At 37.1% G+C, this 26,638-nt stretch overlaps 1 long non-coding RNA gene across 10 annotated transcripts in view; it reads right to left on the bottom strand.

Annotated features, from left to right (window-relative positions):
* LOC132597271 (uncharacterized) overlaps window positions 1-26,638 on the bottom strand; it is a 322,871-nt gene that overhangs the window by 79,655 nt on the left and 216,578 nt on the right. For 8 of the 10 annotated variants that reach the window (XR_011377440.1, XR_011377443.1, XR_011377444.1 and 5 more), the window contains 2 exons: window positions 22,000-22,092; window positions 7,583-7,729 (listed from right to left, as the gene is read on the bottom strand). This is a non-coding gene — a long non-coding RNA (uncharacterized lncRNA). The remainder of the gene's footprint in view (window positions 1-7,582; window positions 7,730-21,999; window positions 22,093-26,638) is intronic. The other 2 variants (XR_011377445.1, XR_011377442.1) reach the window with 2 other exon arrangements.

Consider the following 26,638-nt stretch of genomic DNA (forward strand, 5'->3'; position numbering starts at 1 on the left):
TGCTGTTTGATTTGCTCCCTTTCTGGCTGCACAGAGAATTCTACTCCCATCACCAAGTCAACAAAACTATCTAGAGCTGCACCCATATATGTTGTCTATCTTCCTGTCCTAAGCACGTAATAATAAATAAAATCTTCATGGCCGAAGGCCATGTCCACCTCATCTATACTAAATTCCAACCCCCCCTCCCCTAATGAAGGCCCTCAATCCTGTAGTTAGCTTTCTTTTTCCCAAACTTTTTTTCACCATCAGATTGGTTTCTTTTATTAGCATAAAAAATAAAAAAATAATAATAGCAATATTTCTTCTACTAATTGCCATCAAAAGTAATTCCTAATAATGATCAAAATTTAGAAAGTCTCCAAAACTCACATCCCCCTCCAGCTTGCCCACTGTTGCATGAACCCACTTTAAGTTTTTGTCACCTCCTGCACTCAACAGCTCTTGTTAATGTCTTTAAGGACCTCCACATGCTAAAACTAACAGTCAATGTTCAGTCCTCAACTTATTTGATGGTATTTGGCAGAGCTGATGTTAGTCTTTCTTGAAACCCTTCCTTTCCTTGGCTAGCTGGATACCAGTCTTTCCTGGCTCTCCTTCTCCCTATCTGGCTGCTCCTTCTGTTTCATTTGCTGATTCCTACTTGTCTATCCAACCCTAAATGTCATACAGTGCCCCAAGGCTCTAGCCCCAGAACTCTTTTCTTCTCTGTCTACACTCTGTCTCTTGGTGATCTCAGATGCCTCATGCCTTTTAATCCCATCTATATGCTAATGTATCTCAAATGTATCTCAGCATCCCAGACCTTTCTCAAACTGCAGACTCTTTTTTTTTTCTAACTGCCTACTCTCATCTCTATTTGGTTGTCTACTAGGCATCTTAAACGCAGTATGCCCAAACTCAAGCTCTTCATTTCCAAGCTCCCAAAGCTGCCTTCTTACCAACTTCCCATCTCCATAAATGGTACCTCCATTTTCCCAAAACCCGTAGTGTTTTTCTTACCTCCTCTCTTTGTTAATACCAAATCATGAGCAAATCTTACGACTCTTTTTTAAAAAAATTTAAATTTCACCATCTCTAGCTCCCTTCCCTTGTTCGAGCCACATTATGACTCACTGAATTGTTGGTACAGCCTCTGAACTGGTCTCACTATTTCCATTCTTGCCTCCACAGATATTCTCCACATTACTGCCAGAACAACCTTGCCAAACACAAATTAGATCATGTTACTCATGGCTCAAAAGCCCCCGGTGCCTTCTGGTGTCACTCAGAGTAAAATCTGGAGTACTTACAATGGATTACAAGCCCTGAGGTGATTTGGTCCCCTGCAATTGTCTTGGCTTCAGTGACAAACATTCTACTTTTTGCTTATTCCTTTCACACTGGAGTCCTTGCTGTAACTGGAACATGTCAAGCATGATTTACTTCAGGGCCTTTGCTTGTGCTATTCTCATAACAAGGATGCCTTTTATCCATAAACCCTCATGATTCCTCACTTATTTCAGGCACTGCTCAAATATTACCTCTATTCAATAGATTCCAGATTTGGCTGCATAATGTTACAAAGGTCAAAAGAGCAGTCACAGTCCTCTACTCCAGTATCTGTCTCTGTTATCGTACTATAAACTCCTTGAGGATAAGAAATCATGCCTTATCTTTATATCACAGGGTCTCTATTAGTCAGGACCCAGACACAACTGATAAAAACTCATTTCAGGGCTTCCCTAGTGGTGCAGTGGTTGAGAGTCCACCTGCTGATGCAGGGGACATGGGTTCGTGCCCCGGTCCGGGAAGATCCCACATGCCCCGGAGCGGCTAGGCCCGTGAGCCATGGCCACTGAGCCTGCGCGTCTGGAGCCTGTGCTCCGCAATGGGAGAGGCCACAACAGTGAGAGGCCCGCGTACTGCAAAAAAAAAAAAAAAAAAAAAAAAAAAACTCATTTCAAGTTACTTAAGTAAAGAAAAAGTTTTTAAAGCCAGATGGGTGATTGGGTAGGATTTCTCAAGAGCAATGAGACTTCATCCTCCCTCTCCTTGATCATTTCCAAAGGAAAGAGAGTTCCTTCTGGTAGTTCTCATGGAAAAAGCTGGCTTTTCTATCTTTTCTGAGAAACACTTGGTCATATTCTTTACAGGCCTGAAGTTTCCTTTATACTCTCCATATATTAATAATGTTTTTCTTCTCTCTAGATTAAAAGGTGAGGAGAAAATGTGACTCTCAAGAAAGTCACTCTAAGATCTGCAGATAAGTTTGTGGAAGAAAAATCAATTCATAAGCTTGTAATAAATCAAAGATGTAATTCTTATGGGAAATATTTATCTACTAATAGTCTTAACTTGCTGTTTAATATTGGTCAAAAGACCTGACTCATTAAACCCATCTCAAGTTGGATAATGAAGTTTTGATTGGATGTCATCACTGCCAATCATTTTTAACTTAAAAGGCATTATGAGAGACGTAAAATATCCCTCTTCCTTTGAAGTAGAAGGCCTGACACACTGTACCTGGCGTATAACATCTTAGTGTTGTAGTATTATTTCAAACAGGCAGTATTGGGCAGCTGTGTAACACTTTCACTGGTCTATTAGAACAATGATGCCTTGAAATTTCTGCCTTGTTGCTTTTTTTGTGTGTGTGTGGTACGCGGGCCTCTCACTGTTATGGCCTCTCCCGTTGCGGAGCACAGGCTCCGGACGCGCAGGCTCAGCGGCCAGGGCTCAGGGGCCCAGCCGCTCCGTGGCATGTGGGATCTTCCCGGACCGGGGCACGAACCCGTGTCCCCTGCATCGGCAGGCGGACTCTCAACCACTGCACCACCAGGGAAGCCCTGGTGGTGTATTTATGAGAACCAGGGACCTGAGAGTTGTCAAGTCAGCCTTAGGTGGGGGTAAGGATGGGAAGGAGATTCAGGCGAGGCTTCACAGAAGAACTGCTTGGCAGACTGATGGCCTTCAGGACACACTACTCCCAAAAATGACACCTTGGCATATATCTTCATCTCCAAAGACAAAGAGATGCTGAGAAGAATCCTAACAAATAGGCCTTGTTACATTTCTCCCCAGTTTACTACCCTTACCTCATACTCCTTAACCTATCCAATTTCTACATGATTGCTCACTTGTCATCAAACCGAGCATGACAATACTCAATCTTAACTATTTCTTCAGGTCTTCAGTTCTTTATGAAATCTTCCATGTCACATAAAATTTATATTAAGTAAATCTGTACACTTTTCTCCTGTGAATCTTTGTCGGTCTGATTTTCAGACCCAGCCATGGACCCTAAGAAAGTCAAGGAAAACTTTTTCTTTCCCTACACAGACAGTACGGTAAGAGTACATTCTAAGCCTAGGGAACAGCAAGTACACCCAACAGAGTTATAAACAGCACAGTAGAACTGAGAAACTACAAATAATCCAGTACTAACAAAGTGGAAAGGGAGAAGCTTACTAGGCCCAAGGTGGAGCCGTTCTTGTCCTGGGTGCAGGTCAGTATGTAAACTGAAACTTAGATAACTTTCGTGTCTCTGTAAATTTCACTTGACCAGAAACACAGGATATCCAATCAGCCAATCCCCAAACGTCAAGTCCAAACTGGGCTCTGTACTTTATTTCCAAACAAGGTGGACTATGTAGCCCCAGACAATCAGATATTTTCTATTTGCCTCTTCTTTGTTCTTTATTCTTTATCCAAGCAAAGCTTTTTGCCTTCCACCCCATTTTGCAGTTCTCCGAAAGGAGACTGTCCACTTCGTGAAGCGTTAAGTAAGTTTTGTTTGTATCACCTAAATTGTCTTCTTTAATCCTTTTTTAACATCACCAAGTAGGCAAAATTTACTATACCATTGTAAAGACGTTTTCAGGGATACTGCAAGGATATTAAATAGGGGAGAGGGATAATGAAACATGTTTTAGGGAGAAAACTCTAGTTTAGAGGCTATGTGGAATTGAATGAAAGGGGATAAAGACAAAAGGAAGGACCAGTTAAGAAGCCACCGTACAATCCTAATGACAAATGATGCCTTGAATTAAGTGGCGCTGGGAACAGGAACAAGGGCATAGATTTGAGTATATTTGGGAGATTTGAAGATCAATTAGATGTGGGACTGCGACAGCAGGAAGACTCAAGGATGGGCTTCAGAGAGCTTATAAGCCTTCCCCAGGGAAGGTAAATGCATATGATTATATGCATTTTCCTGGGGGGGAAATAACTTATAGCTTTTATCAGATCTCTAACTGGGTTCATAACTGAGATAAAGTTCAAACTACTACACTCTGCTATTATCATACTCACACTTGATTTAAAGACTCAAGTCCTTGAGAACGAAAAACGGAACTGGAGGAATCAGGCTCCCTGACTTCAGACTATACTGCAAAGATACAGTAATCAAGACAGTATGGTACTGGCACAAAAACAGAAATATACATCAATGGAACAGGATAGAAAGCCCAGAGATAAACCCACGCACATATGGTCACCTTATCTTTGATAAAGGAGGCAGGAATATACAGTGGAGAAAGGACAGCCTCTTCAATAAATGGTGCTGGGAAAACTGGACAGGTACATGTAAAAGTATGAGATTAGATCACTCCCTAACACCATACATAAAAATAAGCTCAAAATGGATTAAAGATCTAAATTTAAGACCAGAAACTATCAAACTCTTAGAGGAAAACATAGGCAGAGCACTCTATGACATAAATCACAGCAAGATCCTTTTTGACCCACCTCCTAGAGAATGGAAATAAAAACAAACAAATGGGACCTAATGAAACTTCAAAGCTTTTGCACAGCAAAGGAAACCATAAACCAGACCAAAAGACAACTCTCATAATGGAGAAAATATTTGCAAATGAAGCAACTGACAAAGGATTAATTTCCAAAATTTACAAGCAGCTCGTGCAGCTCAATAACAAAAAAACAAACAACCCAATCCAAAAATGGGCAGAAGACCTAAATAGACATTTCTCCAAAGAAGATATACAGACTGCCAACAAACATATGAAAGAGTGCTCAACATCATTAATCATTAGAGAAATGCAAATCAAAACTACAATGAGATATCATCTCACACCAGTCAGAATGGCCATCAACAAAAATTCTAGAAACAATAAATGCTGCAGAGGGTGTGGAGAAAAGGGAACACTCTTGCACTGCTGGTGGGAATGTGAATTGGTACAGCCACTATGGAGAACAGTATGGAGGTTCCTTAAAAAACTACAAATAGAACTACCATATGACCCAGCAATCCCACTACTGGGTATATACCCTGAGAAAACCATAATTCAAAAAGAGTCATGTACCAAAATGTTCATTGCAGCTCTATTTACAATAGCCCGGGGATGGAAGCAACCTAAGTGTCCATCATCAGATGAATGGATAAAGAAGATGTGGCACATATATACAATGGAATATTACTCAGCCATAAAAAGAAATGAAATTGAACTATTTGTAATGAGGTGGATAGACCTAGAGTCTGTCATACAGAGTGAAGTAAGTCAGAAAGAGAAAGACAAATACCGTATGCTAACACATATATATGGAATTAAAAAAAAATGTCATGAAGAACCTAGGGATAAGACAGGAATAAAGCCACAGACCTACTAGAGAACGACTTGAGGATATGGAGAGGGGGAAGGGTAAGCTGTGACAAAGCAAGAGAGAGGCATGGACATATATACACTACCAAATGTAAGGTAGATAGCTAGTGGGAAGGAGCCGCATAGCACAGGGAGATCAGCTCGGTGCTTTGTAACCGCCTGGAGGGGTGGGATAGGGAGGGTGGGAGGTAGGGAGACACAAGAGGGAAGAGATATGGGAACGTATGTATAGATATAACTGATTCACTTTGTTATAAAGCAGAAACTAACACACTATTGTAAAGCAATTATACTCCAATAAAGATGTTAAAAAAAAAAAGACTCAAGTCTTTGTACAATTGTTTCTTAGGGTAAGGTTTACAGATTTAATATATAAAAACACAGAATTAGATACAGGATTTAGTGAACATAAATTTACATTGAACTGAGCATCCTGTCCTATATTTGGCATCACTTCTGAAAGACATTCAAGCTGTGAGATAACATTTCTCTAGGAAGACACCTTACATTTCTCATTATCTGGGTGCAAAGTTCCTTCAACTCAAATTCCATTATTCATTCAACAAATATTGACTAGCTGTTACCCTGTCCATACTGAGTCCACTTAGTGAATAAATAGTAGTCCCTTTCCCTTGGGAGCTTACAATGTCATTGGGATGATGATATTTTTTTTTTAAGTAGATTAAAGAATTACTGAATACAGAGGTAGAAAAGAAACATCCATCGTTACTGCGGGGTTGGGGGTAGGGACAAATTGGAATGTTGGGATTGACATATAAACACTACTATATATAGAATAGATAACTAATAAGGACCTACTGTATGGCACAGGGAACCCTTCTCAATACTCTGTAATGGCCTATATGGGAAAAGAATCTAAAAAAGAGTGGATATATGTATATGTATAACTGATTCACTTTGCTGTACACCTGAAACCAACACAACATTGTTAATCAATTATACCTCAATAAAAATTTTAAAGAAAAGAATTACTGAATAATTAATTATAACTAATAAGTGCTAACAGACAAGGAGGGAGCAGTGATGCAGAGCAATGTGACATGTCACTCAGATGGGAAGGAAGCCAAACCAGGTGGAAGGCAGGGAGGAAAGTGGTCCAAGCAGAGGGATGAGTTCGCTGGAGGGACTGGAGATGGGAAAGAACCACTGAGACTGGAAACAAGAACGATCTCGTGTGGTCAAAGGGGAGAGTGGAAGCACAGTAAACTATGTGATTTACAGGACCCAGTACAAAATGAACATGTGGCCCCTTGTTCAAAAAGCAGAAAAGTGTGTCATTAAAGTTCCTAAAATATAAGATCTTTTCCTTTGTTCCACTGTCTCTTTTGATTTGTCACAGTGGATTTTTTTTTGTTTTGTTTTACGTGTTATTTAATATCATCCTAAGTCTAAAAAATAAAAAGTTAAAATTTTAAATCATTTCCATAATGTTTTCCATTTATCTTTATATTGGGCAATGCCACTTTTAAGTGTGAATATAAGAACACTTACCTCATATGCAGAATCACCGGAATTGCACAATTTGTGTTTCATAGCTCGTACATACATATGTATTTCATTCTTACCAAAAGAGTAAAAATGCTGCACAAAACTAACTCCACTGTTTTTATTTCACTTCTGATACAAACACATTCAACCAACACTCTCCACCTTCAGTTTACTGATGGATAAGGAGGAAGGAGAAAGTGGAAAAGAGACTATGGGCTGCTCTCTTTCCCTTCCCATCCCTACCATCCCTTTCAGTGTAAGTGATCAGCTAATAAGGGAAGTAAGAGTAAGAAAGGACATGATAGGATTGCTTGATCCTTTGTGTTTCTTAGGATGCTATTGCCTTCTTCCTGCACTGGAAGATGGCCTCTGGGGGCTGTCAGCACCATCCTCTTACCCATATGTATACACATATGGGTAAGGTATACACTTACCCATATACACTTATACACATATACAAGGTATACACTTACCTTGTAGTTGCTTTGACATACCCGTGAATCCCGTGGAATTTTGCGCTGATAGGGCGTAGCGAACTGGGGCATAGAGTAACGGTGGGCCCACACATGACACTCATTCCTTCTGTTTGTGGGCATGCTCCGTTGTCTCATTGGACTTCACTTACAAAACACAAAATCAAAGGCAAAATTAAGAATTTCAGAACGGCAACAATGAAGCATTAAATCAAGCATGAGGTCCTGTGTGTCACAGGCCCGTGAAGCCAGCCCTACATGGGAGGAGATAAAAATTGAGAAGTGGGCAGGGATCAGACCATGCCTTCATGTTATGGCCTCTGGATTTTACTTGGTGCCTGTACTTTTCTCATAGCTCTCCTCAACCCCCAACTCCTCTCTCTTCTGTATGAAAACCTATACATGATTTAAATTTAACATGCCTTGTCTTAAATCTATTCCATTTATTCCAATATAATTTATACATTTCCAACTATTAATGAAGCCTTGAACTTAAATGAAAAACAATCAAAATCCAAATTTTCCTTTATTTCAGTAACTGATGCCTAGGACTGTCACAAAGAATCATAATGAAATGACAACAATAACAATGTATTAGGAATTGAGGGATCAGTAATGAATGGCAAATATTTTATGCGGTAGTTTGCAGTGAAAACTATTTAGAAGCAGACACCATGACTCTCCAAGAACTCTTTCACAGTTGAATTCTGCCATTTCACAGGACCGTTGGCCCTGGGGTGAGCCCTCTTAATCTGTTTTCTGACACCCATTAATGCATTTCCTCACTTCCGTGACTGAAGTACTACATGCACTGATCATTGATTTCTAAAGTTGGGTGTGAATGTCTGATGAATTTTAAAGAGAAACCTCTAACACTTCATTCCGTTCTAGCCTGACTTCAGTTTGCAGTGCAGTCCCCTGTGTCACTTGCTGCCCATGTCCTATTGCATCAGAACTAGGGAAAAGATGGAGGCAGGGGACAGGAGAAAGAAAACAAAGCAGACTTGTAGGCAAAGGGCACTCTTGCTATCAGTATTGTCTCTTAGATTATAGTTAAGTGAAACCCCCAAAAATCTCTGTGATGGTTTTTCTTTTTTTTTTCTTTTTTATTCTTATAGTACAAGCACCAATGAATTGCATTATAGCTCTGCTCTGGTCTGTCCTCTTCCTGCACTTTAGGAAGCTGGTTATCACTAAGGGCTCATGAGACGCCTGTACAGTGCTCACTGGGGATCACGGAATTCTCCACGCTCACAGCCTTGGGCGATGATATGAATGCCTGAGCTAGGAAACTGGTATCGGTTGAGAATAGTAACAAAATGTTGAGCGTGGCTTTTGCTTCAGGTACTTCCTGCCTTTGAAAAGGGTCCTTTCGTTTCCCCCAAAATAATTTTCAAAATTCCCTATAGAATATTTATTTTTAAAACTTGTATTTTCAACACATTTATTTTTCATAACTGATCTATAGATACTGTTTATACTACATTTTTTTTTGTTCTGAGAGCACATGTTACCAAGTCAACATAATAAAAGGATGTATTACGTTCTTCTCTTTGATGATTTAGGAAAAGTATCTGTAATATATAAGGAAAATAGTGTCCCAATGTGAGATTATCTAATCATTCCTTAATTCATCAAACTTTTTTTTTTTTTAGTATCTACCATATATTAGGGACTATACTAGGTACTAAAGTCCATATACACATCCTATACAATCCACAGTATGATACTATTGACATAAACAAAAAAATGACAGCAATATTTTCTTTGCATAAGATTGAATAAGCTGGGGTTTCTTCCAGATTGCCTTCTGCCATTGAGTTGATCCTGCCGTATTTAGCATGCCTTTCTCCTCTGGACCAAAGCCCCAGATACATGGCTGCCTGACTCTCTTTTCCTTCCCCCTCTGCTTCCCATTTTCTCCCAGGTAGACAAGTTCTTTAAGTTATCCTAAACCATAGAATTCTGCTCAGCAACTGTAAGCCTACTGGCTTTGCTGTCTGTAGCCTAAAGAGAACTTTTTCTGTACCAAAAAATTCCAGGAGCTCAGTGCTCAGCTTTTGATATGCTAAATGGGAGAAAAAAGAATTTGGAAAATCCTCTTTCAAGGCAATAGCCTGGTTTATGAAGTTACTGTCTTGATGTGTAATCCTATTTTGCATTTCTTTTTTCTCAGTGACTTCTGTAATGTATCTAATCTCTACACCAATGTGCTCCCAGGCAGATGGATGCAAAACTGACTACAGTGAAGTTTTATTTTTAGAAAAAGCAAAAGAAAAATAATCATTTATAATTATCCAACGCTCTCCCTTCTTTTGGTAATAGAGTCAATACCCAATTTCATAGGAATCCACTTAACATCTCCTTAACAATCATGTTTATTTTTGTTATTTATTTCTTCATCTTCTCCTAGCTCTACCTTTTGCTAAAGCTACCAGCAAGAAACAACACAAAATACCGTACTTCCTTCAAAAGCGTGCGCACACTTACTTCCATTCTGATGGTAAAATGGCAGCACTAAGGCAGTATAAAAAGAGATGATATAGTAACTGAAATTGAATACAGGCTTCCCAATTAATAGACTGTATTTCATTAATACTATTAGTAGTAGTAGTGTTGATGTTTACAACAAATGAAGTATATTGAATAACCAAGACTACAAGGCTCTGTCCAAATTGACCCTAAATGATCAGAAACATTTATCCTAATTGATATAAAAAACGCCTAAATATACCACCTTCTGGACTACTCTGAAAACAATCAATCGCAGTTTTTGTAAGATAGCCCATTCATATATTGGAAAACATGACAGATGTTGAAATCAGTAGTTTTATTTTGAAATACTTCCATTTCTACCTTTGCTTCAGCTTCTCTGTCATAATGACATCATTATTATTACTTTAATTATCTGTGATTATTTTTGGTATTTCTATTCCATGGAAGAGCAATGGTCTATCAACATGTTATACCGTCACGTGGCTATGTAATCAAATAGAATGTTTCAGTCATTGATATTTGAAATGAGAAGGGTTTAGTCTGGAATGATGTATCAGTGTCAGTGAAGGATGAAGAACAGATAGCCAGTCATTCTAAAGGGAAAATCAAAACTACTTTGATGACTCACAAGTTACAGAGAGGAAATAAATGTAAATCAAAACTTTTGCTGGGCTTCCCTGGTGGTCCAGTGGTTGAGAGTCCGCCTGCCGATGCAGGGGACACGGGTTCGTGCCCCGGTCCGGGAGGGTCCCACATGCTGCGGAGCCGCTGAGCCTGCGCGCCCGGAGCCTATGCTCCACAATGGGAGAGGCTACAACAATGAGAAGCCCACGTACCGAAAAAAAAAAAAAATTTTGCTGATGTTTTGAACCATGGTGGATAGAAGTGTTACAGGAAATGGGAACAGGTATTAGATATTTTGTTTCCAGTTTCCTAGCAAATTTAGGGTTACGTGTTGGAGTCCTGATTTGAAGACTGAGAAATTAACATACTTTCTGTCACTACCTAAAATTCAAGGTGACTTTTAAGTAATAAAATGTATTTATCAGCATTGCTTGTGGTATTACTCTTATTACTTTGTTTCACTCCCAAACTAATCTCTTCCCTGCAACTCAAGAGAAAGTCACACCCACCTCTCCATTTACTTTGTAGAAGGGAAAAGTTTAGGGGCTTTATGAAGTGAAACATCCTTTGTTGATTCCAATGCCATCAAGACCTAAGGTATTTTTAACCTCAGAAATGAACAGAATTTGAGGTAAGTCTTGAAGTAAAAATGTGAAGAGACCATAGGCCCAGAAATGAGGTTAAAATACATAAACAATTTTTAAAATTCTACATTAAAAAATAAATCACAGAATAAACATATGCATTTTGTTGACTGCCTGTAGGGGAGAGGAAGGAGATGATCATTTGAGGAGATTCAAAACTCTTCTCCAACTAATGCTGGCTTCTACTAACCTTGTAAGTAAGTTCTCAGAAGAGAGAGACAGCTCCTACTTTCTGTTCTTACTCTTTTTCTACAAGCCTGAACAAGAATTACACAAGCACCTCCTAAATTATATAGGTACCAGGATCTTGTTACTCTGCTTGGTAAGGTGTTCATCATCACAAGGAAGAAGCTTGCTGAAGCTCTTCCTGGGACTCCCAAATTCCTAATTGTCTCATTGCTACATTGATTCATCAATAACATTGAGGTGAGGAAACAGGCAGACTTTTGTATTATGGGCTAACACTAATTATGTTGGATTGCTTTCAGTATGTAGTAAGGATTTAGAAAGTATATGTTTGCCCTGATTAATTTCACAAATCTTTAAAAATAAACTCATGCTGGAATTCTAATCTATGTATATTTGCAACCAAGTTGCACTTTCCTGCCACAATTAAGTACTGCTATTTTAATTTTCCAGTATACATTCTTTAGAACATGCTCATACCATATGTAGGTAGAATTTTTTTAAAAAATAGAATGTATTGGTTCTTTTATACTAAAAAGTAAATACATATTTACTGCAGAAAAATGTACATAGAGAAAAGCACAAAGATGAAGAACACTTAAACTTCCAAAATATCTTTATGCCCATTGTATAATTTTATCCTTACACTATTCTTATGAATAAAGGCAAAATAAGAATTATTGTGCACTTAGCTGTTGTAGAAAATGAAACAGTAAAGTGAGTTTCCTTCAGTTCATCTCAGATCCAAGGCTACTCCTGGTCCTGTCTAATTCCTGGGCCAGAACTCTTTCTGTGCTTTACCTTGGGCCACAGGGAGTGGAAAGGGAGCAGGTATTTCCCGGGAATTGGAGACAAACACAGAAATGCAAACACATTCACGTGACCAGTCCTGAGCCGAGCAAGGCCAACCCTGCCCATGTGCAGATGCTCTACAGCTGCATCTTGAATGACAGATTTCTCAGCGTTATTGAAAGCTGCTAGGTCAGTGACCATGGAGGCTGACGGCTCTGGCTGAGTGATTCTTGGCCTTAATTTAGATATAAACCTCTGAGTTCAGGAAGGGTGTGGAGGGAGAGCGCTTAGTCCTTTCCTTCTCCCCTTCTCACATCTTAAGAGGGTGCATTATGTTCCAGGCCAGATAATGAATCAACAGCACATCTGGATTAGCATGACTCTTTCATTTATCAGATGAAGGTGTGCTCCAGTCTGTATTACAGTCAAGGGCTGGTGTCTCCATGTTAGTGTACAAACTCTATTTGCCTCCTGTCCAGAGTCACTGTAGGCAGATCTGCTTCATAAATGGATTTGTGAAGTGCTTTGTAATTCTCACATGGTTGATTATCCATGTAAAAAGTTTTCCTAATAACAAACAGCTAATAGCAAATGAGAATGTGTGATGTTCCTTGATGTCTCTATGAGTAACAGATTTTAAATAGACTGTTTCCCTGCCGATTGAATACTTGTCTTTAAAGCCTATATTTTAAGTTCAAATATTCATACCATATGGTTTAGGGAGGATTATCCCTCTGTGGTCCTGAACTATATTGAAAGCATCATTATTTATATGTAAAGTAAATTTATGAATGGAAAACATTTATATTAAATATTCTCAGTGGCAAATAACATGAAAGAGAATGGCTGTATTCAGAACAGTAAGAAATAGAGACAAATAGAATAGATAAGGAAACTATTTCATAAAATAGGCCGGGGACACGTGGAATACATTAACAAAACAAGGTAGGTAACATGTACCACATGTTCATGAGCCAGTATGTTCAGCAGGCTCCTAACTGAGCTTTTGGACAAAGAGAATGACGTGGACTTTGTAGGGGTGGAGAGGCATAGGATAGACAGGACATATTTGATGAAACTATGGAATCTGTTAAAATCACATTTCCAAAGACTGGGAACATGTCATGGGTGAGTTTTTGTGCTTATTATTTTTTCTTATATCACAAAAAAAGTAGTAACACAATTTTTTCAGGAAAAAAATACTTCACATTGAATCTTTCATTTACAGAATCAATTCTTCACTTATTCACTATTTCTTCACCCCCCCACTCTCAACAGAAACACACATACTTATATATATGCATGTGTGCAGTTTAGCCCTGAATGTCATTACTTCAAGGGGACTACCTCTGAGATATTTGCTATCTTTGTAGACAATCACAAATGAGGAACATCAGTTGACCCCAGTCCTTACAACCAGTTGCACTTGAGACCAACTTTTAAATTGACTGCCCATAGAACACCACCTAGAAAAGAAAGGACAACAAAAAGTCGGGGGGCCTCTGATGACTCCATTGTACAAGGAAAAGGCATAAAAGAAAAAGAAATCCCTAAAACCAATTCATTAGTTTCAAAACCAGAATGTGACCATGGATTAGGAATTTTGTAATGACTAGAGAACCAGAACATTAAAATTATCATATTGAGATTTTTGTCACAGAGAGAAAAAGAGAATCTTCCTGAACTACCCCAGTAAAAAGGGATGATTCAAGGAAATAGAATTAAAATTATTCCTCAGAAAGATCTTTGCCCCTCTTGTAATTCATCATGGGAAATTCTAGTCCATTTTCTGAGAAATATTGAGTTTTGATGAGTACTATTTCTGATACTAAGCTTATACTTAATCAAATTATCAAAAGTACTGTTAAATGGTAATATCCACTGTAGATGAGGGGACGGAGAAACAGGGACTCATGTATTGTTGGAGGGAGGGAAAGTTGTTAGAATATTTGTGAGGGACATTTTTTTAAATTAAAAGCCTTTGATTTTTAAAATGTATTTTGATTCAGAAATTATATTTCTAGAATGCATCCTAAGCAGCAACTGTGGTAGTGCTTGTAATTGAAAGAAAGAGAGAAAAAAAGAAAAAGAAGGGAAGAAAGAAAAAAGGAAGGAAGGAAGGGAGGAAGGAAGGAAGAAAAAGAGAGGGAGAAAGAAAAAGCGAGGGAGGATGGAAAAGAAAGAGGGATGGAAGGATGAAGTGGGGATGAAGGAAGGAAGGTGGGAAAGCAGGAAGGCAGGGAAAGGAAAGGAAGTAAAAGCCTAAACACCCCAAATTCAGAAACTAATTTCTTTTGAATTAAGAGAAAAAACAATGAAAGCTATTTATTTTATGTAACAATTAAACTTTTTCCTGAGAAAATCCAACTATTGCATTAGGCATTTAGACATCTGCCAACAGGTCACCTCTCTGATTTCTGGAGGCTTTAGACAGTGCCCCCAGCCACATGGCTACACACTTTCTCTATCAAATCTCACCACCCAGTGCCCTTATCTGTTCTGGCTGAGATCTTTCCCGGCCCAACCCTCACTGCCAAAACCACAGTGACCAATTCCATCTCCACTCCCAGATGGTCAGGCCTGGAGCACACACCTACTCACACTTCAGTTTTCTGTCTGCTTTCTTTCTGTTATCCCATTGTACACATCTTATCTCTTATGAGGGGTTTTCTGAGTCAGGCTTAGTAGAAAGAACTTCCCAGAAGTATCCATTCCCTTAAAACACAAGGACAACCACAAAGACAACGGTCTTGATGATTTGGAGAGGAGTTACCCAGGGAGACAAAGAAAAATAAAAAAGAGTTTAGAACATAAAGATGAACATTACATATAAAGATTTCAGTTCAATGCTGACTGTGGAATTCTATTCAACAATCCAACCAAATCTCCAGAGAGAGAGCAAGCACTCCAGATTGCCTTCTAGGTTGTTGTGACACTTTTCCCACCATTGACTGATCTTCCAAGACCTTGGAAGGAAACACATGTAATCTATCAAAATCTTCCCAACAACCTAGAATTACTTTGGTTGTAAAATCCCTCAATATGGAAAAACACATTATTTCATCACAACAATAATAGGCATCAAGAAATTCTACCCTTGTGCCAGTTTATTACCTTTGAAAACTGGGTTGGTGGGGTTGCCATCATTTGGATATCATGTAAGACATCTAATTATTGCAACTCAGAAACCAAGCCTTAGGCAGAATAAATTCAGTGAATTCTTAGGTGCAGTTAAGTGTTCGTTCCTGCTCTACCTGTGTTTATTCCAAACATAGGCACATACGTGTTTATATATACATATATAGCAATATATATTCAGCTATACAAAGTATTTTATAAATTACTTTGTGTGCAGCAAACAACATTTTTAAACACAGGTATATTTCATTATTATGTAACATTAATTACCAGGCAAAGTCAACTTCCCCAAAACTGAGAGTAGGCAGCTACTTGTATGTGGTAATTTAAGGACACCTTAAGTAACATTGGTGAAAATATGGTACCTTCACCACTAGGCTGCTATCTTGCCTGCATTTACTGTGATCAGTATCATACAATAGTACTATAAAGAAATAGGCATTTTACTATCTATAAATGGTAATCTGTCAGTCGGCTAACACTTCAGCTTGAATTACTTAAACTCAATATGATCCTCTGTGATTTATCAGAGAAAGTGCCAAGAGAGTAGTATAAGACAGAAAAATATTGATTGGAGACAGGTGGATAGTGAAAGGAGATAAGAAATGTCCAGCAGACAGAGTGACATTCAGCAGAGTTACTGCAAGGGACCCTAAAAACTAGTGTTTGGCTGCAGGGCACAGGGACCCTAAATGGTTCTGTGAAAGGCTGTGTTATTAAGTTGATAAAATCAGGATAGACTGGGCACCTACTATCTCTAAGACAGAGCATTTCATCACTGGTTCTAACATGGCACATATGCAGGATTTTACACTGGTCATTCTAATTCAAATGATTTTCTTTGGTATCCCAATGTTGAAGAAAAGTAAAAATTAAAATAAGATGTTAGTGTGTGTGTGTGTGTGTGTGTGTGTGTACGTTATGTACTATAATTTGGAATGATGGATGTGAACCTGTTATCATAAATCTGATTTAGGTTAGACATTACAAAGAGATTTATTTTTCTGACCATTTCTTCATCCATTTACCTTTTTCTTCACTTTATTTTTACAAACTCATCACTTTTTTCAGGATAGGAAGCTTCTTAGCAATTAGTGTGAAGATTAGGTAGTTTGTCTTTTGTCGTTGAGCAGAAAAAATGCAGACCTGCTCTTCCTAAATAATCCCTAACTGTTCCACGCTAGATGTTGGCAGATGGACATTCTGGATGTACTGATTCCTCCCCAAGTTGTCTGTCTGTTGAATGTACAATTCTTCAGAATTGTTTGTGTGAACTTCAAAGAGCAAATGGTCATGATGCAAAGTGGTGTGTGATTACTAAAACAAAGTATTTTCTCAATTTTTGTCTCTACTTCCTGCATCCAATAGCTGGAAAGAGAGTCAAATCTTTCCAAACTGACTGTGACTGTCAAAATGAGACACTAATTTAAATAATAAATAAGCTTCCTGGTTACCTTTTGCTCTATTCCATGGTAAACATTAGCACCTGATCTGGTTTCCAGCATTACTGACACAACATTTAAGTATACAGTATAAGATTGTACTTGATTTATTAAAGTAATGAATTAGTTTTATTGTAGGTGATTAAATGTATTTTACTTTTTAAAACACAAGAACTAGAAAAGGCTAGCATTGTTACAATCTGAAAATAACTAGAAAGATAAGTTCATTAACTTGCCTACACTTGTGCATCATAAAAAACCTTGTTAAAAATTACTCCCTAGCCTGTTATATTAGCTTCTTTATGAGGTAATTTCTCCATACAGTAATAAGACTTTTATTTTACTCTCCAGTGCATATTAAACCCACTAATCTTCTTTTATAAACTATAGTTTCAGCCACTTTCTCAATTTACTCACTTTAAAGATACACTCCTATTAATATTAAAGGTAGCAAATGCAGATATGAACTTTGCAAAACATGCTTTCGGATTTATGGCACAATCTTTTAACAGTGTACTGGAATAGCACAAAAGGGAAAAAGCCGTAAATGCCAAGTAGGTCTCATGACAAACCAAACAATCTTAGTCCCCATAGAATTAATTTCCCACCCCATTCATTATGTGAATGAACTGTAGACATATTTTCTGCTGTCAGCAAATAAAAACAGAATGGAAAGACCTCATTCATTGAAAGAAGTAAAATCCTGCACAGGAACTACACAGATGTCAATGATCTAATTGATATGGGTTACTGGTGTCCTGGGGAAAAGCCAGCTGATCGCCATTTCTACCTGTGGGCTGATCTCTAAGGATGAAGATTTTCATTCTGTATCTAAAATCAAATAAGTCATAGTATGAGATTAAGAATTAAGTCTTTCAGAGATTAAATTCTATATATAGAATATATATTTAGTCTATATCTTTAGAATATATATTTAGTCTATATCTTTTGTTTCTATAATTTTTCAAAAAATCTAATATTTTAAACAGCTTATTATTTAACAATGGCATAAGTAATTTAGTTAATACTGGGTTTCAAACAGTCTCAAGCATTTTGGAAATGATAAATTAACTCAAATTGTCACAGAAATTTATTTTAAAAGAGAATACAGAAACAGCTTCCTTGACACTTTTTTTCTTCCACTTGAATTTAAAGTGAAAAATAAGAATTTCCCTATTGTCCTGTGGTTGGACGTATTTTGTTCACCACATAACAAATATTTAAAAATTTTTCATTTTGTATGCTGAACTGGCGAAAGACATTTGAAATGTATGAGGACAAAATTACTAATATATAAAGGTTCTTGCAAATCAACAAAAACTAGAGAAACACCTCAGTGGAAAAAAGGACCTAGTTGTTGTACACCTGAAACTAATGTGAAATTGTAAATCAACTTTACTTCAATTAAAAAAGAGAAGAATTGAAGAAACCATACAAAAGAAGGATTATAATGCACTAATAAATTTATGGTTAAAGAAAAGTTCAACCTCTCCACTAGTTAAAAATACAAATTAGAAATTTTGATGGAAAATGTCATTTTTTTCCAAAATCATATTAGCAAAGATTAAAAGTAGAAATAACTGCTACTGTCCCAAATTCAGGACAATGAAACTGTATGGCTTATGAATACATAAATTAGTACAATCTTTTAAGCAACTTTTAAAAATATGTAAAAAAATTTTAAACATGAACACCATTGACCCCACATGCCTAAGGATGTGTATAGATGTATATAGAAGACCATGCTTAGAAAGAAGAAAATTGGTTAACATAATGCTCATCAATATGTTGGTAATTATGGTACACTTAAAAATATGGAACATATTCAGCCATTATTTTATTTGTTGAAATTGAAAGATAGGTCTATGATACACTGAGTTTGAGTAGAAGAGCAAATTACCAAACAGCACACATTGTACAGTGCGTTTTATTTTAAAAGTACAAATATAGAGACATTATGTTCATTGGGGGAAAGAAAAGAACATACACTAAAATACTAGCAATAGCTATTGCTGTGAAATAGAATAATAAATTGTAAATATCCTGTGCTGATTTTTACTAACAACCTACTTTTCTTCCCACCTAACAAGCACATTGAATAAATTAATGCTTAGAGGATAACTTCAATCTTCTGAGGAATATAAGTTTACTGTCTCAAGAAACTAAAGCTTAGGTATATCTTTAACTTTTCTAAGTGACACAAATTATTCAACTAAATGTAAATATATATAAAAATAGAATAATGACATCATAGATTATTACTAGAAATCATACAGTAAGGTCCCTCTCTGACATTTAATAGATAATAAATAATACGTCTAATATTAAAAATATTAATGAATTTAAGTTAACATATTTATGGTAGGTTATTTAACTTAGCCGATTAAAATCGTAAGTAATTATTTCCTTTTTTCAAAATTTTAAATGCATTATTACTGATTAGAATTTATAATGTTTTAAGATATTTCTAAAATTTTATATGCATTAAATCTAACATTCCAGAAGTTAGCAAACTAGCATTTATTCATTTTTAATTTAAAAATGGAATAAAATTTAAATAGGCTTTCTCCAAATTTGCTTGCTTTGTGTGTGTGTGTTCCTAAAGAAATTATAAAGCCTTTTTTGGACAGGTCAAATAATTGACTTATTTGCCACTCTATGGATAGGTACTTTATAGTTTCAAAGTTTTAACCTGTTTTAAATAAGAATTTTTATCTTTATCTTTACATTTACCTAGTTCTCATAATTCCTCCATCTTATTCTCTACTTTTATTTCTTCTTCAGCTTAATCTGTTGTTCACTCCTACAATTACACATGCCTTCCTCTCTGATGTATCTTGAGGGAGAGAGGTTTTTGTGTGTGTAGCTTTTCTTGGAGTTGCTGTCATCTTAGATCAGGTAGTAAACATCTATAAATCTACATGCTGAATGATGAAATTGTTTTACAGCCTCATTTTTCCTCTGATTTCCTTGTTCAGACCTTTAAGTCGTTTCAAACACTTCTGGTCTTACTCTCCCTTTAACATCACATTAAGTTTCTGCCTAACAAGACTTTTCTTTATCCCAACGTGACATCCCAACACCATTTCTTTGAGGTGATACACTTTTCTCTGAGATGGTACAATCATGGGTTTCTGTCTTGAAGGCCCTTCTTCAACAAAAGCAGGTCATTTGGTCAAAAATAAACTAAAACAGAAGCCACTTCCGGGAGACGTTAAAGATAAACATACACAAAGAAAATTCAACAGTTGTGCATGGTAAGAATTATAGAAACCTTGACTTATAACAGTGAGAATATAAAGCATATATCTGTGCAGAGAGTTGTAGACCCTTGCTCTAATTTTAGCAACTTGTGCCTCTCACATAGTAAGTCACCAGTAAGTGTTTGTTGTATGAATAAGTGGAGAATGGGCCAGCTAATCTGATTCAGAGATTTAAACACTGAAAGAAGGAATCAATCCTCCTTACATCATTTTTTCAAGAGAAATCTTACATCATTTCATGACAGTCACTGTTCTTGTATCTAGTCGTAATAAAAAATATACTTTTATAGTCTTGGGACCCGTTACATTTGTCAGTCATAAGCTGTTTTCACCTGCACCCTTTACACAGGCTTTATATAAGCCTTTTCTGATTAAAGAAGGACAGAACAGGTTGGCATCATTAATATGAACTGTTCCTCCCTTCTGAGTACTTATGTTGCTTCTAATGACAGATGGGAGCATTGGCTGGTTACACAGACTGCAAAGAGTGAGGATTACAGGGCAAAAGGGATACTAAAATAACAAAAGACCACCTCTGGTATTGTAATCAAGTGTGGAAGGAGTTTCATCATCCTCACTTGTTGCTGGTCCCTAGACAAGGCAGTTGTGCGGGTCTCTGTGGCCAATTGGACCAGCATATATTACAAGCAGCCTATAGTGGTGGGCTTAGCCTTGCTTGTCTAAAACATTAAAGTTACCCTTTTTAGTTAAGTGTTTTATTCTGGCATTTTGGAAAGATACATGATGCCAAACAGAATATTTATAACAAACCTTTTAAGGTTTAGTCTCATCTATTTTTGCCCTCAAAGGTCATTTCATAAAAGGGATCAAAAGGCAGCTTCTTCCAGACCAGCTCAGTGGGTGGCCAGAAACCGATTAAATACTAACAGAGCCCGGAAGAAGTACGAATCTGTAGGACTTGTTTTACACAGTTCCATAATGTATTGTCTCGATTACTAGGCCACATAATTACATATATAAAGTAGTTTAATTATAACTGATATAATGAAAAAGCATTAAAAATGATCTTGAAACAAGCTTACCAAATGGGCTTCCTGTGAATATCTAAATCCTTTACTGGTGGTAACTTGTTGATGCAGTAATTGTCAAATCTTCAGGAACCCTGACATCATTTGGTGCTTAAACTCTATCCAAAGACATAGATCCATTCTATCTTTCCAACTGCTAAAGTTCAACTGTTAGGAAAATCTAAATGTTTGGTTTATTTTCCAGACCAGCACTAATTAAGTAGCTAAAAGTTTGGATTCAAAATATGTATTCTACAAATTTTTTAGAGCTTGTTACTTTTGTAGATCCATTCACTTGGCACTATTGTGTGCTATCTGTGTGCAAGGCACTATGCTAGGTCCATTGGTACACAAAGAAGAAAAGGATATGGTAACCAACTTCAAGGAGGTAAAATCCAAAAGGAGAATCACACATATAAAAAAATAAAATATCTCTTGCATTATGAAGAATGCTAAAAAGAGGTACTTATAAATTATAGTGATGGCTCAGAGGACCAAGAGGTGCAGAGAAGGTTTAAATTAAGACTTCAGAAGTGAACAGTAGTTTACCAAGAGAATGGCAGGGTTTCAGAAGGAGGCAAATGGTGGTGGTAGGGGAACCATTTTTAGGGAAAGAGAACAGTATGTGCACAGGTAAAATAGGGAACAAAAAGTAGTGGATATACACAGGTTGAAGGTTTGAGAAAGGGAACAAAGAAGATGAGGATAAACAAATAGATAGGAGTCAGGTCATAGACAACTCTCACTGTTTACAAAGAGCCATCAAACTGTGTAAGAAAGAGATGTAAGAAGGACTCCACTTACCATTGCTGACTTTGAAGATGGAGAAAAGGATATTACGAGCCAAGGAATGCAGATGGCCTCTGGGAGCTGGGAACACTCCTCAGCTGGGAACGCCTGCAAGGGAACTGCAATCTCAGACCTATATCCATGGGGAACTGAACTTTACCAACAACCAGAATGAACAGGTAGCAGATTCTCCCCTAGAGCCTCCAGAAAGGAACAGCCTGCCAATGCTTTGATTTTAGTCTGGTGGGATCCATAACACACTTAAGACCCACAGAACTTTGTTGTTTTAATGCACTGAGTTTGCAGGAATTTTGTTACAGCAGCAATAGAAAATCAAGCTACACTAAGTTAGAACATAGGAGGAGGGGGAATTATGAAAGGGGCTGAGGTGGAGGCAGTAAAATTTTGAGTCACATAGCAAAACTACAAAGCCATTTTCTTCTTAAATAGCAAATTAAATGTAAATAGCAAAATATAAAATGTTTCTGTGTACTTAATTGGGAAGTACCTAGGTTTGTCTTCCTAAGGCAATTTTATCACTTGGAAAACTTTGTTAAATAAATAAAATATTGCAATAATATAGCACTGATTATAAATATTTCATTTATTTACATCTACCCCATTACCAATAGACAGAGTTATCAAACAAAAATATGTATAGTAGAATAACGTTTAGTGTGCTGTCAGCAGTCTTTGCTTGCAAGTAAAAGAAAGCAACTAGAAATAAAAACCTAAAAGAGAATTTACCATAAGGATTTGAGGAGGGCTCAGAGGTTCAAGGACAGGAATGCAGCTCTGCCTTGGGACCAAACATACACAAAACCAAATGTGGTAGGCACATTCTCTAAGTGTTTCCTAACTGTGGTCTTGCCCAGCGTCTGCGCCACCCTCCCTGTTTTCTCACTATTGACTTTCTTCCTTTGTTCTTGGTCCACAAGGCAGCACAAGGTCATCAAGTACACCAAGTTTTAATCTAATTAGAGGTCCCTGAAGAGAGACTGACTTGTTTCCCTCTGCCCCAAGTCCAAACCAAAGGAAAGAGATTCATCTGGCTCAGGTTAGGTCACGGCCCAATCACCTGTGGCCAAGAATGAGGTTACCTCAGGTTAAGTAGATCCATTAGGCTGTGGGGAAGGGGAAATTCCCACCTAAGGGATCCTAGCCAGACAGTTTAACACATACCCACTAAAAATAGAGTACAAAACAGAAAATAAAATTAGAAGAGTAAAATAAAGCCAGTGTTAAAATTGATACACAAAAATGCAGATCAGGAGGTCCTGGGCAGTTGTTAAAGGGGGTTGCATATTTGTTTCTAAGTATCATAATAGCCAAGCTAAAGGTGGAGACATAATAAGCTGCAAAATTCACCACTTGCATGAGAAAAAACTGTCCATAGCTAAGGAAAATCAAACCCTCTCAATTTAGTAAATTCTATTTATTTGAGTTGGAGAGAAATTTTGTCAGACCCATTTGGTCCTCCAAAATGGGTTCTTTATGGGATATAATGGACAATATCCTAAAAAGCATTATACAAGTGAAACTGGTCACACAGCTGTTTCTAATGTACTCTTCACGGCAGCTAATATCACAGAGCTCAGTAGTATTTGCTGAATGGCCACCTGTTAATTGATTGACTGTAAGCATTAAGTTTATCTATTAATTCTAATTATTGTTTCTGATTTTTAAAATTAAAAAATACTTCTTTTTGTTTGTTTTTTGAGCTGTGCCGGGCAGCATGTGGGATCTTAGTTCCCCCTGACAAGGGATTGCATCCGCATCCCCTGCAGTGGAAGCAAGGAGTCTTAACCACTGGACCGCCAGGGAAGTCCCTAAAATAAAACCATTCTTGATCAGAAAGTCCAACTAATCTCCTGTTAATGTTTTTTTAGGAATGCTGAAAATACCCATTTCATACTAAGGTAAAATCTCATTGTATTAATTCAATTTGTATGAAAACCAAACAATGGTGGTCTGCTCAATGTTTAACAACCAGCTCTAGATGGTGGGTTGGGAGGGTTGGAGAGTGTCTTAATTTGTAGAGTTCATCAATTTCTATGGTGTAAATACTCTTACTAATCAATTCCAAGCGAGTAATGTGAAATCACTGAATGTGGAGTCAGAAAGAATCGTGAACACCATTACATGTTATTTCTACCATGCTGACACAATAGACATAAATAAACTCAAGACACAGGTAATAGTAAAATGTAGTAAATATTCAGGAAGTGGTGAATTTTTTAGAATTTAAGACCCAATTTATTTGTAAGTTTATATCATTTACATTTTAATAATGGCTAGATTTATCAACTGGTTCTCAAAGTTCCTAAAAGTGTAGCAATCAGCTCTTGCAAATTAGCACAGACCAGCTCTATTACACTACTGAAAAACCAACACCAATCATTTTCTAAAATGTTAAATCAATTAATTAAGAATTGCAATATGGACCACAATTGATTATAACATAATGACAATTAGCAAATAGTACTGAGAGCATGTTTTTAAAGCTCTTTTGCTTCAGTATAGGGATAAACATCTGTTTTATTGTAAACATCTGTTTATTGCCTTCTCAATGCTGGATATTTTTTGTTTGTTTGTTTGTTTGTTTGTTTGGTCTTCCATTGATGTTGTGAGCCATGTAGCAATTTGTTTTTGTTTTAATGGTCTATAAACCCACTGACTTTTGTCCAGTCTAAATGTACTTCAAGATTCACTTGGAGTTTCTAGATATGATTTTCTGATTATTTTAGTTTTCAATAATATAAGTTATTTTACTATTTTAAATTATATAGCCTTCTTATTATAGGTCTGAAAACCTCAATCTCCTAACTCCTTTTTCTGAAATGAATGTTTATGATGGAATTTTTAGAAAATGTATGATTTCTTACGAAGGTAGCTATTTTCTTATAGCTTAACCTACTATATTTAAAACATTTAAAATATTTTCTGAAATGCTAGAGTCTTAACTTTCTCAAATATAGTAAACTAAAAACAATGGGATAAAATGTGAAGATGATATATTTTTAAAGAGTGGAATATATAAAATTGGCTGATAAAACAACTCTATAAAATATTCAGAGAACATCAACAAATTAAGGCTTATTACATTTAGTACCACACTATAAAGCAGTACATGGAGTTGTGGAGATTCGGCATATGGTTCAGAGATCTAAAAGCAGGAGGAAATAATGCTATTCCAGAACCCAAAATGGAAAGATAAAACTCAAACATATGGTAAATTTTCTGAAAATTAAGTATGTAGCTGGTCAGAAATTTGAAATATTGGGTTCCCTGAAGGAAATAATATTTTGCACAGGTATAAACAGCTATTTTCCAAAGGATTATGTTCACTTGCAATTTTGATACAGTTTGATGAGGTAGAAATAGGATAAAGAAGAGTGAGGGGAATCCAGTGGCTGGTACAGAAATGAAAACGTGGTTGCCGCCAGAGAGGCTGAGCAGCATTTCCCAGATATTGAGAGACATTATCAAGAAATGCTTGGGCTTCTCTGGTGGCGCAGTGGTTGAGAGTCTGCCTGCCGATGTAGCGGACACGGGTTCGTGCCCCGGTCCGGGAAGATCCCACATGCCACAGAGCCTGTGCATCCGGAGCCTGTGCGTCCGGAGCCTGTGCTCCGCAACGGGAGAGGCCACAACAGTGAGAAGCCCGCGTACGGCAAAAGTAAAAAAAATAAAAATCATAAAAATAAATGCTTGATGAGTTTCCTCTCTCCATTTTATTATTTATGATCAAGAGACAAAGAATCCATGCCAAATGGGCTATGTGTGGAAAGAAGAGATTATGATAGAAACGGGTTTTGTATAAAATTTTCAGTTGCTAGAGACCTTGTCATAGCAACTACTTTGTAATGACCTCATTTCTCCTATGTTTCACCCATGTTATAAAATAGAAAGTAATTCATACTAGTTAGAAATATAGCATAGCAATTAAGAGTGAACACTCTGGAGTAAGAGTACCTACGTGCAAATCCCAGCTCTGTCATTTGCCAGTTGTATAGATTCAGTCAAGATATTTCAACATTTTATGCATCAGTTTCCCCCTCTATATAAAGGGGATAAGAATAGCTCATAGGATTGTGGTAAAATTTTAATAAATTAATATATACAAATATATTGGAACAATATGTAATAAATGTCAGCAATCATCATGAGCAGCGTAATTATTGTTCTATTATTACTGTAAAAAGAAGACCATAAGTTCACATATACAGACCTCCTAAAATGTTGAGAAGATGTCAGCTAAAAACATTCTAAAACTGAAGCCTATGATGATTGTTTAGATCGTCCCAGAGGAAAACCGGCTCCTGTGTTAGGAACTATCTATCAAAACAAAGCGTAGGTGGAATGACCCCACAAGACAGATACAGAAGAAAAAATCTTACAGCTGGACCTAATAGCTCAAGCTCCTGGCACTGCTCCCACTTCCTGACCTTGTCTGATCTGCGGGAAAAAGGATCTGGGCAAGCTGCCCCCGTAGCTTTGGGGAAACTACCCGTAGATGGAACAGTTTAATTGAAAATTCCAAAACTTCCTAAAACTCCATGGTAGGATCATGTCATTCTTATCCAGAGAGCCTAGAGCTGTTTTCTGCCACCTAAGGGATATTTACTCCATCCCTGTGCTCCAAGCAACTGGG

The sequence above is a fragment of the Globicephala melas genome, chromosome 4 (genome assembly GCF_963455315.2).
Source record: "Globicephala melas chromosome 4, mGloMel1.2, whole genome shotgun sequence".
In the NCBI taxonomy this organism is placed as follows: Eukaryota; Metazoa; Chordata; class Mammalia; order Artiodactyla; family Delphinidae; genus Globicephala; species Globicephala melas.